This window comes from Protopterus annectens, chromosome 7.part0, assembly GCF_019279795.1.
Source record: "Protopterus annectens isolate FY-2018-M chromosome 7.part0, PAN1.0, whole genome shotgun sequence".
NCBI lineage: Eukaryota > Metazoa > Chordata > Ceratodontiformes > Protopteridae > Protopterus > Protopterus annectens.
The window spans coordinates 113949732-113963825 of record NC_056739.1 but is presented as its reverse complement, the minus strand read 5'-3'; the positions used below and the strand labels follow the sequence as shown (position 1 = coordinate 113963825).

Sequence of the window (14094 nt, the reverse complement as noted above, 5' to 3'; positions counted from 1 at the left end):
CCTTCTTCCAGGGTGTTGGTGCTTCTCATCCTCTTATACTGTTAAACAAAATCTTCCAGAACTTAATCAGTTTTTCCCTCCTAGCTTCTAACATTCCACAGGAATACCGTCTATTCCTGTGGACTTTCCTGTAGATTGGTTATACATCACCATGTTTATATCATCTACTCCTGTCCTAACCTTTAGTAATTTAGCCTCATCTTTCCTCTAACCTTGGCATATTTAATTCTTCCATAAACATTAACATTTGTACCTTTTCTTGATTTCCATATTTCTCTGCTTTATACAGACTTTCTTATAATTTCCAGGATCTCTTGTTATCTCCCCTGTTATAGGTTCCCTAAGTTTGGAGATGAGTCTTTCTACTTTTTATTGCTTGATTCACTGTTAAGTCCATTTCCTTTTGTTATACTTTTCATGGCAAATCTGTGTCTACGCCTGTTAGAGCTCATTCCTCTAGGGCTGTTGCCTCTTATGGTGCCCTCTTTAACGGTTTGGACACCAATTCCATCCTCAATGCTGTTATTTGGTCTTCAGCACATACCTTTACTAAGCATTATAAGTTGGATATGGTTCTTGGAGCCTGAGCAGGTTTTTCTAGAACCATTTTATATGGGTTTGTTGAGGGCTCTGATCAGCTTTCCACATCCCATTCTGTTTCTTGAGCTTTTTTACTGTCTCTTCTGTTTAGAATACCGCAATAGTTATATAGAAGGACATTGTACAATTGGGTAAAATCTTACCATAACAGTAGATGTCTTTCTCTTCACTGTTGCAATATTTACTTCCTCCCTCCAATGTCTTTTTGTTTTTCTGGTTCTTGTTTTAGATTGCCTTCTGGCTAAGGGTTTCCCCATTTTCTTCTGCATTTTTCCTTCTGAATGCTCATGGATTCCTTTGTCTTATGGAGACTGTTCTGGGGCACCTCAGTTCCTAGGTAGTTGTATCCGTATGTCCCTTGTATGCCCTACGTTCTGTGCGGGCAGCATAGGTGTGACGTATGGTGCATACAAGGTCATTAGGTTTTGGTATACTGGCCGAACGTGGGTGGAGAGCCTGTTTACAATACTATAACAATGAAAAGAAGGGCATCTACTGTTAATGGTAAGATTTTACAGAACTGTACTATGTGGGTTATACGTGAAATAGTCTTCACCGTAAGATTAGGGAAATTGATTTTCTGACTTGTAGCTGTGGCATCCATGATTAGACTCATCCCATAATCTCATGTAGTACAAGGTATTTCACTCTTCACAGTCCAGACCATAATTTTACATGCACTTTTTACCTCCTGCCCACTTTGTCTTTCTCTCTCGTACTCATACTCTATCTGTATTTAAGTTTTTTTTTTAATGTTCCTTTGCATGCATTTATATAGCTAGGAGGATAAAGTAATGAGCTATTAAACTAAGTTCCTACGCTCATTCTGTAAATACAGTTTTATGGCTATTTGAGTACAGATTTTCTTGATCTTGGCAGATATTTAAATGCAATAGGTTGAGTTTTGTTTCATGATGGATGAGTTTCTGGTCTTAGTCGGGATACCTTTATTTTCAGAATTTTTTTACATCCTTGTACAACAAAAAAATATTAAGCAACTATGTATAACAAAACAAATTGTTAGACTTGACCTAAGCAAAGCAAACAACTGGAGCTATAATGTGCTTTCAGAATTGTAATCTGATAAAAACATAATAAAAAAACAGTTCAAATTCATACAGGACATTTATATAGATGGAACTTGTTTCAGGAAAAAAATTACAACAGATAAGGCAGCAGTGTTTATACAGAGATGATGAATTTGATAACAAAATAACTATGATGCAGTAATGACCATAAATGTAATGTATTTACCATAAAGTCCTATGACCCCAGAAAGTGTTCCATAAATGGATTTAAAATGTGAAAGTAAAAAACAAGCAGTTCTTTATTTTCATTTTCCACTGAATAAATTTCTTTTCTCTGATTTGCATATGTACTGTCTCAAACAGATAAAGTTATTACAGACTTAGTTTAGTTTTTTGAAGGGATTTCACCCTGTGCCAGCCCACACCAGTACTTCTAGGCCATTGATATAATACAGATCTTTTGTAGATGGGGAGGCCTGAAAGAGCTGGCAGAATGATTGGCAGACAACTGCTGCCATGGGGTAGCAGTAGCTTTCATGTCGTCACTGAAGTACAGAGGTGCACATTCTAAGAAGTGGAACCTATTGGTAGTTTACTGCTGATCGGCAACACATGTTGAGCTGAAGTTAAGTTTACAGGACAGGTTTTCAGGTCTCACGTCAGCTTGTTATTACAGAACAGGTTACTGTGATAGTTGGACATTACGGCTTTATGTAGCCAAATGACTGGACGGACTGAGTAATGTAGTAGACACCATTTTTTAAACAGTCCACACCCTGTTTCAAACCTTAAACTGGTCAGAAATAGGGAAGGAAAAACAAGGTGCTGTTGCAGGCAACATTTTCAGTGGCACTAACTGAATAACAGTTAAATCTCATATTGCACAGAAATACTTAAATTGGCTGCGGGATTGTAGAATTCCGAACAGGAAGGTAAATCAGGATCCAAGCAAGATGTTATCGGTAAACTATTGTTTACTGAGTTCATATTAGATCAATTATTGTCATGTGACAGTACTGGTCAGTCATCACATCTATTTACATAATATGATAGTTCATTTAGCAGGTGTTTCAAATGGAGTAGCTGCTTTACAAAGTGGTTGCAGTTGTGTTCCATAAAATTTTAATTTGTTAAAAAACTTCTTATGATGTCCCTTATTCCCATTGTTGAAGCAATCAGCATTAGTAATGTCTCTTGCAAAAGTCAGGTCAGTGGTTGATTTCCTCCCACATTACAAGCTTTTAGTCATTTATGTACAATAAAACATAACAGTAGAATATTTCTTTGCCACAACTCCATCTTCTTTTAGCAGGGACCTCCTCAGAGAACCATGCCCTTCTTCTTTCGCAGATAACATCTGTTGAAAGTAAAGGGGAGAGACTACTGTTAACAGATAGGCAAAATACAAAATGCCAGCATTGATTTTTTTTTTTTTTTTTTTTTTTTAAGAAGCATGGCTGACAGCACATTAGGCACTTATTTGAGAATATTTAAGTCACACCGAATGAGATAGGCATAACATTAAATAGCTAAAATTAACATCTGTAGTCTCCCTTATCTTATTAAGGTACATTTCTATACAGTGTTTTAAGTTTATGTGGGTAAGGCATGAGGGTTGTAAACACAAAGTAACACTGAGTGAAGAAAATGATTTTCCTAAGCTTTAAAATGTGACATTCCAAGGGATGCAGAAAGTACAGTTGTGTACCTACCATAAATATAGATGTTCGAGTGTATTCACTGTTGCAGTCATTACACTTGGGTTATCCTGCTGGCAGGCTACCCGCAGTCGGCCTGAATTCCAAAGTCCTGGTCCAGCGTCGGTTGCTGTCGCCTCTTCCCTGACGTCAGTGCGCCAGGGGTATAAAAGATGCAGCCGACGCCATTTTTTTCAGTTTTTCTTGCCCCATATGTCAGGTGCTGCCAAAAGTTAGGTTAAAAATTCTGCTTATAAAAAAGCATGCAATAACATAAACATTACCTTCATCTACAAGCAAATACACCACATAGGTTGTATAGAATAGAGAAATGCAGATAAGTCCCAGCAATGAAAGGGGGATGGTGGGAGGGTAACCTGGACTGCAACAGTGAATACACTCGAACATCTACATTTATGGTAGGTACACAACTGTACTATGTTCATCGTGTTTCACTGTTGCAGTCATTACACTTGGGTTGAATCCCAAAGCTGAGGTTTGGTGGCTGGGCCTAAATAGAATTAGGACTAGCTATGAGGCCCTGCAGAACTGCAGTGGCAAAGCCTGCTCTGGATTTAGAGTAAAGAGGTAAGTGGTAGTGCTTTGTAAAAGTGTGCACTGAAGTCCAAGTTGCAGCCTCCAAAATATCCTTGGTTGGTACTCCTCTGAGGAAGGCTGCTGCTCTGATTGAATGTGGCCTAATGCCCTGGGCACTGATTTGCCATGTTGTGAATAGCAGAAACGAATGCAGTGGCCTATCCATTTTGAAATAGTTTGCTGTGAAATAGCCTTTCCTTGCGATCCTGCATCATATGCCACTAAAAGTTGCTCAGTCTTTCTGAAAGCTTTAGTTTTGTCCAAGTAGAAGCGTAACTGTCTGTGTATGTCCAAAGAATGCAGAAGTCTCTCCCCTTTATTCTGTGGGTTTGGATAAAAGGTAGGCAAATGAATGGTTTGATTGAGCCACACTGGACACTACCTTAGGCATAAATGTTGGGTTTGTCCTTATAGAAACCCTGTCCGGATGGAAAATAATAAAGGGTTCCACAGCCATTAATGCCTGTAACTCTGAGACTCTTCTTGCTGAAGTTATTGCTAGGAGCAGAGCTGTTTTCCATGATAAGAATTTTACCTCTGCTGTATTGGCTGGCTCAAAAGGAGGCAGTGTGAGCTTTCCCAAGACAAAATTGAGGTCCCATGTAGGTATTCGTGCTCTCCTTGGAGGTCATGTGTTTTTGGCCCCTCTGAGGTACTGCCTTAGCAGTGGATGTGAAAACAATAGGTGGGTCCGTATTGTAATGAGCTGAAATGGCAGAGGCATGGATCTTAATTGATGAGAAGGATAGGCCTTTGTCCAGCATCTCAGTTAGGTGTTGTAAAATCTGAGGAATATTTGGTACAAGCGTGTCAATTCCTTGTGCCTGGTTCCAAGCACATAATCTCTTCCATTTTTCTGCATAAGATTTTCTGGTGCTGGGCCTCCTGGCCTCCAAAATAACATCCATAACTGCTTTAGAGAGAGGTGTGTTCTGAGTGGTTATATTATCCGCCATGCAGCCAGATTTAGTGTTCTGAGTTGGCTGTGCAGGATCTGATTGTTTGTTGGGTCAGTAGATGAGGAATTTGAGGTAATGTCCAGGCTGGGCCTTGAGACAAGCTCTTTAGGATTGGATACCAGTGCTGGCGTGGCCAGTCTGGGGCAATCAGTATCATTTTTGGCTTCTCTTATAAGTATCATTTTTGGCTTCTCTTGTCTGACCTTTAGGAGTACCTTGGGGAGGAGAGGCAGAGGAGGAAAGGCATATACTGTAAGGGTTTTCCAGCTGAATGATCGAGCATCCACTTTCCATGCTTGTTTGTGATAAGTCCTTGTGCAGAATCTCTGTAGTTGGCAGTTGTGAGGGGAGGCAAATAGATCTATGTCTGGGCATCCCCATTTCCTTGTTATCATGCTGAAGACTTGTGGATCTAGTTTCCACTCGTGAGGGTCCATGAGGTTTCTGCTTAGTTCATCTGCCAGAGTATTTGTCTTTCCTGGCAGGAATTGTGCTTGCAGGTGCACTTGATAAGTCAATGCTGTGTTCCACAAAGTCATGGCTTGTCTGCAGAGGGGGTAGGAATGTGTGCCTCCTTGCTTGTTTATGTACCACATGACTGTAGTATTGTCCGTCTTTATCAGCAGTTGTCCTGGATGGAGTAGATCCTTGAAGGCTGTCAGGGCATTCTGTACAGCTAGCATCTCTTTTTGATTGATATGAATATGCATTTGGCTTACGGGCCATGTGCCCTGAATACATTTTCCTGCCATGTGGGCCCCCCAGGCATAATCTGATGCATCTGTTATGTCTGCCTGGCTGTAGGTAAAGTGAATGGCTGTCCCTTGTTGTAGTGACAGGCCTGTCCCCACCATCGAAACTCCTGTTGCAGGCAGGGAATGAGAGTAATTAATGTTTCCAGGCTGTGGCAATGTTGAGTCCAAACACTTTTTAGATACCATTGTAACTTCCTCATATGCAGTCTTGCATATGGAATTAGCAGAATGCAGGATGCCATGAAGCCCAAAGCCTGCAGAATTTTTCTTGCAGATGACTGGGTCTTTGTTGCCAACATCTTTTCGAAGTAAGAAGTCAGTTGCCTTTGTTTGTCTGGCGTGAGATAAGCCATCTGGGCAGTTGTATTTAAGCTTGCACCCAGGAATATTATATCTTGAGAGGGTGCTAATTTTGATTTCTTTTTGTTTATTGTGTACCCTAGGAAAATTAGTAATCTTTTTACAAACGCCAGATGCTTCAGTAGAATGTCTTTGTTCTCTGCTTGAATAAGGCAGTCGTTCAAGTAGGGATATATTTGAATTCCTCTTTGTCTGCAAAATGCAATTACTGGTGCCAGGCATTTTGTGAAGACCCTGGGCGTAGTAGATAAGCCAAAGGGCAGTGCAGAGAATTGGTAGTGCATTGAGCCAGCTATGAATCTGAGGTATCTTCTGCAAGATTGTCTGATTGGGACATGCAGGTATGCCTCTTTGAGGTCCAAAGTTACAAGCCAAGCCTTCTTGCCCAGCATTGGCAGAAGCTGCTGCAGAGTCAACATTTTGGAACGTCCAGAAAAGTGTTTAGAATAGACAGGTCCAGTATTCGTCTCCAGGCTTTGTCCTTTCTGGGTGCCAAGAAAAGTCTAGAGTAAAATCCTTGTCCCTGCTCTTGCTGTGGTACTCGCTGAATAGCCCTCATGTCCATGAGAGATGAAACTTGCTTTTGTGCCTCTGCCTATTGATTGTGTGGCAGGTCTGGCATAACCTTTGTCTTTGGAAGGGTGTGAAAGTAGAACCTGTAGCCCTGAGAGACTATATTCAAGACCCATTTGTCCTGGGTGATCATGTGCCAATTTTGTGAAAAAAGTGCTAGCTTTCCCCCTAAGGGTGCTGCCAAAAGATAAGTGCTTGGTATTGGCAGAGGAAAGTCATTGGGATTGTTTCCTATATGGCTGTGATTTGTCTTCTCTGCTGTTGGAGGTAGAAGCACCCCATTGTTTAGGCCTGTATGAGCCTTGGGGCTGGGGTCTGCCTCTAGGGCGTCTGTATCTGCCTCTTTGTGGCCTGTCTGACACTGGAAAGGACCAATTCTTAGAAGGCCAGTTCCTGCTAAATCTGGGTAGCTGTACCCGTAAGAAATCATTTGCCGTCTGCATAGATTTCGCTTTATCCTCCATTTTCTTTAACACCTCTTTTGCCTTAACACCAAACAAAGTGTCATGCTGTAATGGAGCATCCAATAATTTTGCTTTAACATGATCAGGCAGATTCTGTTCCTTTAATCAAACATACCTTCTAATGACAGAACATAACAGTGTCCCTGCAAGAGGCCTCCAGAGAATCAAAACCACATTGCAAAATATGCTTTCCCACTTGTTCAGCTGCATGCAATAAATCCTGCATTTCCTTGTTTTCAGAACATTCAGAATTTGTCAACATTTTCTGTTTTAGCAGAGACGTTAAGTATTGCTGATATTTAAGCATAAGAAACTGACAATTTAAAGGCCTTACAGCCAAAGTAGCAGAAGTGTAAACTTTTTTCCCCCATCTGTCCAGTGCCCTAGAATCCCTATCAGACGGGACAGGGTTTTTTGCAGTGGAAGCCTTGACCCCTTTGGGACCCTGAGATATAGTTTCTGGGTCAGCAGCAGGGTTTTTATATAGAAATTTATGAGAATCTGGAACCCTGTAGTATCTGTCTGGCTTAACAGGTGCAGGGGGTAGAGAGTCAGAAGACAGGCTGGACTCTCAAAATACATCACCTACAATGTCTAGAACAGGTGGAATAGCAAGAGGTCTGTGCTGAGGCAGTAAAAGAAAGTCTCTGAGCCTTTTCTTAGATTCTGAGTAATCTTGGCTCTCCCAGTGAAAGTGCTCCCTCATGGTATGTAGGGTTTCCCCAAAAGAATAATCCTCAGGAGGAGAGGCTGAAGGAATAGATTCTTCAGCATCAGAATCCTCATAGGGAGGAAGAGAGTATCCCTGTTCTGAAGAGGAGTCAGAGGAAATGGAAACCTGATCAGAAGAATCATATTCTGTGTTTTGCCTAGGCCTCTTATCAGGAAGGGGATGGGAACCCCTGATCAAAGTAATTAGGTCTTCGGCCATTTTAAGCATCTGTTTCTTAGGCATGGAAGTCTGTCCAGGAGAATGCTGTACTTGTTTCTTTGTCTTTAAAGCTGTTTTAGTCTTTGCCTTGAAAGCTGAGGTTGGCTTGACATATAACTGTGTAGGTCTGAAAACACCCTCAGAAGCCGATGCCTGCTCAGCGGCTCCGGACCCAGCTGAGGGAATAGTTTTCGAGTGTCCAATACCTTGAGTATCCAGAGGCCTAGTTGTCTCCACGTGGGAGTCGGAAGCGCCCTGTGGCTCTGAGGTAGCGGGCGTCAGGGGCTGCGAAAGTGCCTCACTGAGAACCAGCGACTGGCCTAGCGGAGGCCTCATCATTGGTTTTGGATCTCGGATGCCTGTCCTTCTCCTTTTCCTTGCGCTTTTGATAAACTCCGGTCATCGGCTGTTCCGATGGCAGTATATAATTAAATCTTCCGCCAAAGTAATGAAATGCAAAATCGTACCGACGCTTAATAGTGCATTGGCTAAATCTAGCACAAAACCGACAGCTAGCAACATCGTGGTCAGGGCCTAGGCAAGGAATACAGTAAGAATGAAAATCCTTATGAGGTATTTGCTTCCCAAAAGAAATAAAATTAACTTTTTCTGACATCGGTCTGGCACAAGAAAAAAGTTTCCCCAACGGGGTACTTAGCTTTATTGAAGACTTCGGATCTGAAATTCGATTTTGAAAATCTCAGGAGTCGGCCGACCGGCACTTGCAAACTGCTTTTGCTTCGGGCACCGCGCAGCAAGAAAGACTGAAGAAAATGGCATCGGCTGCATCTTTTATACCCCTGGCGCTCTGACGTCAGGGAAGAGTGACAGCAACCGACACCGGACCAGGACTTTGGAATTCAGGCCGACTGCGGGTAGCCTGCCAGCAGGATAACCCAAGTGTAATGACTGCAACAGTGAAACACGATGAACATCTACACTACCCAGGAATGGTTTATATATTCAGGACAGCTGGGACAAACAGGGTGCTCTATCCTCTTGACTACCATGGATTTCATCCAGTACACGAGAACATATTAAGCAACCGGAGGAGAACACTGCTGTGTAATATAATCATAGAAAATTGTCTGTGGGTTTGTTCTGAGTGTCAACATAGATCAGGTAGACACTGTGAAATGCAGATGATGATGTCTATGTGCTTTGCATCCTTTATTTGCTTGTTTGTTTTGTGTGAGCAGAGGTATAGTCTGTAGCATTGTGCACTCATGACATGGATGCTGTCCATCTTGTTAGACAGTGATTGTATTCTTACATGCCAGATAGGTACAGAGTACCTAGCTATGTCCTATGAAATCCTACCTTAAAAGACAGTGAATGCTGCAGAGCATTTTCAAAGTGAATGCATAGTGAACTGCAATAATAGAAGGGAGGGCTGCACTGAATTGAAGGAATGGAATGGAAAATGACAAAAGGACTAGCTGTACTGTAACTTCTACCAAGCAACTCAGAGGGTACAACACAAGGACCTTTATGGTTAGTGCCTGGAGTGGAGCCTTGTATTTATCAAAGAAAATCAATCCTGCTGCTGCTGTATATTTGTTGCCTGAAGTACTATGCACAAAGATTAGTAATTTACATGGTTAGGTTTTGTAGATGTTCATCGTGTTACCCTGCTGCAGTCATCACACTTGGGTTATCCTGCCGTCAGGCGGTCCCGCAGTCGGCCAGAGTTCCAAAGTCTTGGTCTGGCATCGGTTGCTGTCGCTTCTTCCCTGACGTCAGTGCGCCAAGGGTATATAAGAGGCATCCGACGACGTCATTTTCTTCAGTCTTTCTTGCCGCGCGGTGCCCGAAGCAGCTCGCAAGTGCCGGTCGGCCGACACCTGAGATTTATGAAAAATTTCAGTCCGAAGTCTTCAATAAAGCTAAGTACCCCTTTGGGGAACCTTTTCTTGCCTCAGTCCGATGTCAGAAAAAGTTAACAGTTGCATTTTTTGTGGGAAGCAAATACCTCATAAGGACTTCCATTCTTATTGTATTCCTTGCCTAGGCCCAGACCACGACATCACAGGTTGTTGGTTTTGTGCTAGGTTTAATAAACGAACTATCAAACGCCGTTTTGACTTCGCACCACATTACTTTGGTAGGAAATTAATTATATCATGCCGTCGGAGCCGCCGCCGACTGGCATGCATAAAAAAACGCAAGGATAAGGACAGGCAGGACCAAGCCAGACTCCGAGGCCTCTGCTGGGCCTGTTGCCGGTTCTCCGGTTTTCAGTGAGGCGCTTATGCAGCCCCTGATGACCGCAGAATTGGAACCCCAGACAGCTGCGAATTCTCAAGCGGAGTGTACTAGGCCATCACAGCCATCTTCATTAGGCCCTTCTGACACCAGAGCAGAAGGAGATCCCGGTGCAGTAGAAACACCTTCGGTTGCAGGTGTCTTCAGACCGACTACACTCACCATTAAATCTTATGCTAAGCTTAAAACTTCATTAAAACCAAAAAAGACTGTACATCAGTCTACAGTTCAAGGCCCCATGCCTAAGAAACAGATGCTTAAGATGGCTGAAGATTTGATTACCCTAATCAGGGGTTCCCATCCCCCTCCACATAAAAGACCAAGACAAGAGGAGGATTATGCTTCCTCTGACCAGGTTTCAATTTCCTCAGATTCTTCTGAGGAACAGGATTACACTTTTCCCCCTTATGAAGACTCTGATGCTGAAGACTCTATTCCCTCAGCATCTCCCCCAGAAGACTACTCCTTTGGGGAAACTTTACACACCATGAGGGAACATTTCCACTGGGAAGGACAGGACTACTCTGATTCAAAGAAAAGGCTCAGATTGTCCTTTTACTACCCCAGCACAGACCACTTGCTATCCCTCCAGTTTTAGACATTGTGGATGATGTTTACTTAGTCTAGTCTAAATCCAGACTCTCTACCGCCTGCTCCAGCCAAATCAGACAGATACAAGTACCTGATTCACACAAATTCCTTTATAAAAGCCCTGTGGCTGATCCAGAAACAATTTCCCAGGGTCCCAAAGGGGCTAAAGCTTCTATGGCTAAAAATCCTGTACCCTCTGAAAGGGATTCCAGAGCCCTAGATAGATGGGGAAAGAAGATATACACCTCAGCTACTCTGGCTATGAGAGCATTAAATTGTCAGTTTCACATGCTGAAATATCAGCAATTCCTAATGTCTCAAACAAAAAATGAGCACACTTTCCGAACAGTTTGAATTCAAGGAAATGCAGGATCTGTTGCATGCAGCTGTACAGGTGGGCAAACATACTTTACAATGTGGATTTGATTCATTGGAAGCTTCATGTAGAGCAGCTGTTAACTGGATCTGTCATACGTAGACATGCTTGGTTAAACCCTACCTGATCACTGATCATGTTAAAGCAAAATTATTGGATGCACCTTTACAGCAGGATGTCTTATTTGGTGTCAAAGCAGAAGAGGTTTTAAAGAAAATGGAGGATAAGGCAAAGTCTATGCAGATGGTCAAGGATTTTTTTACAGGTACAACCCCCTCGTTTCAGCAGAAATTGGCCAACAAAAAACTGGTCCTTTCCAGCTTCTGACAGATCACAGAGGGGCAAATGCAGACGCCCAAGGGGCAGAGGTCAGTCCCAAGGCCCTTACAAACCTTGCCAATGGGGGTACTGCTACCCAGAAGGAAGGAGAAGACAGGCCCCAAGCTAGCAGAAGACAAACACAATGACTCAACCCTGGCAGCTCCCTTGGGAGGAAAATTAGCACTTTTTGCAGACAACTGGCGCATCATCACAAAAGGCAAATGGGTCCTAAACATTGTCTCACAAGGATACAGATTCCACTTTCATACCTTGCCAAGGATAAAAGGAATGCCAAACCTGCCACCGAATCAATGGGCAGAAGCACAAAAACAAATTACAGCTCTCATGGACATGAGAGCCATTCAACAGGTACCTACACAGGACCAAGGACAAGGATTTTACTCAAGACTCTTTCTAGTCCCCAGAAAGGACAAAGCATGGAGACCCATTCTGGATCTTGAACACCTAACTGCAAGTACCAAAATTCAAGATGCTAACACTACAGCAGCTTCTTCCCATGCTGGGCAAGAAGGCTTGGCTAGTAACGTTGGATCTCAAGGAGGCATACCTGCATGTCCCTATCAGGCAAAATTGCAGAAGATACCTCCGCTTCATTGCAGGTTCAACCCATTATCAATTCTCTGCACTGCCCTTTGGCTTATCTACTGCGCCCAGGGTCTTCACAAAATGCCTGGCACCAGTAATTGCATACTGCAGACAAAGAGGAATTCAAATATACCCATACCTGGATGACTGCCTTGTTCAAGCAGAAAGCAAGGACATTCTTTTAAAGCATCTGGCATTTGTCAAACACCTAAGTTGCCTAGGGTACACAGTAAACGAAAAGAAATCAAAACTACTGCCCTCGCAAAACATAATATTCCTGGGTGCCAGCTTGAATAGAACAGCCCAGATGGCTTATTTCATGCCAGACAAGCAACAACAGCTGACTCAATACTTCAAAATAATGGCAACAAAGACCCAACTCCCTGCAAGAAAAATTCTGCAGGCCTTGGGATTCATGGCATCTTGCATACTACTAATACCATTTGCAAAACTGCATATGAGGAAATTACAATGGTACCTGAAAAGCGTATGGACTCAGCACAGCCACAGCTTAGAAACAATTATACCACTTATTCCCTGCCTTCAACAGGAGTTTCTATGGTGGGCACAGGCATGTCACCTCAACAAGGGCCAGCCTTTCACCTTACCCACAGCCAGGCAAACGTTAACAACAGATGCATCAGACTATGCTTGGGGAGCACACATGGCAGAACACTGCATTCAGGGCAAATGGACTACAGATCAAAGGCATCTGCATATCAATCAAAAAGAAATGCTAGCAGAACAGAATGCCCTAACAGCCTTCAAGGACCTCTTACACCCAGGACAACTAATAAAGATGGACAATACCACAGTAATGTGGTACATAAGCAAGGAGGCACACATTCCTACCCTCTATGCAGGCAAGCAATGACCTTGTGGAACATGGCACTGTCTTACCAAGTTCAACTACAAGCACAATTCCTGCCAGGAAAGAAAAACACATTGGCAGACGACCTAAGCAGAAACATCATGGATCCCCACGAGTGGAAACTAGATCCACAAGTATTTGCAATGATAACTCAAAAATGGGGACGCCCAGACATAGATCTGTTTGCCAACCCCCAAAACTACCAACTTCAAAAATTTTGCACAAGGACATTCCACCCACAAGCTTGGAAAGTGGACGCCCTCTCATTCAGTTGGAAAACATTAACAGTGTATGCCTTTCCTCCGCTGCCTGTTCTAGCAAAGGTACTGCTGAAAGTCAGATTAGAGAGGCCACAAATGATAACTCATTGCACCAGACTGGCCATGCCAGCACTGGTATCCAGTTCTAAGGAACATGGCCCACGGCCCACCATGGATTTTACCACAAATTCCTCACCTGCTCACCCAACGAGACAATCAGATTCTACACAGCCAGCTCAAGACTTTAAACCTGGCTGCATGGCAAATTACCTAAACAACCAGCCAACACCTCTATCCAAAGCTGTTATGGATGTCATTCTGGAGGCCAGGAGGCCTAGCACCAGGAAAACCTATTCAGACAAATGGAAAAGATTTTGCGCATGGAACCAGGCTAAAGGCCAATATCCCCTTGATCCAAACATTCCTCAGATTCTACAATATTTAACTGAGATGTTGCACAAAGGACTTTCCTTTTCATCTATTAAGATCCACGCCTCAGCAATTTCAGCCCATTACAACACGGATCTTCCTTTATTTTCACATCCACTCCTAAGACAGTACCTCAGAGGGGCTAAGAACATAAGACCGCCCAGGAGAGCACCAACACCTACTTGGGATCTCAACTTTGTTCTGGAAAAGTTTACTCTGCCGCCCTTTGAACCAGCTTTTTCAGCTGATTTAAAATTTCTTTCATGGAAAACTGCCCTGCTGCTAGCAATAACTTCAGCTAGAAGAGTCTCAGAGCTACAGGCACTAATGGCAGTGTAGCCTTTCCTCATTTTTCATCAAGACATTGTCTCTCTACAAACTAACCCTTCCTTTATGCCAAAGGTGGTATCC

At 43.0% G+C, this 14094-nt stretch overlaps 1 protein-coding gene across 1 annotated transcript in view; it reads right to left on the bottom strand.

Moving 5' to 3' along the window:
• Positions 1–1530: 1530 nt before the first annotated feature.
• PKP1 (plakophilin 1) overlaps positions 1531–14094 on the bottom strand; it is an 833005-nt gene continuing 820441 nt past the window's right edge. The window contains exon 14 of the mRNA XM_044076546.1: positions 1531–2985. The gene's annotated coding sequence lies outside the window, so the exon portion shown is untranslated. The remainder of the gene's footprint in view (positions 2986–14094) is intronic.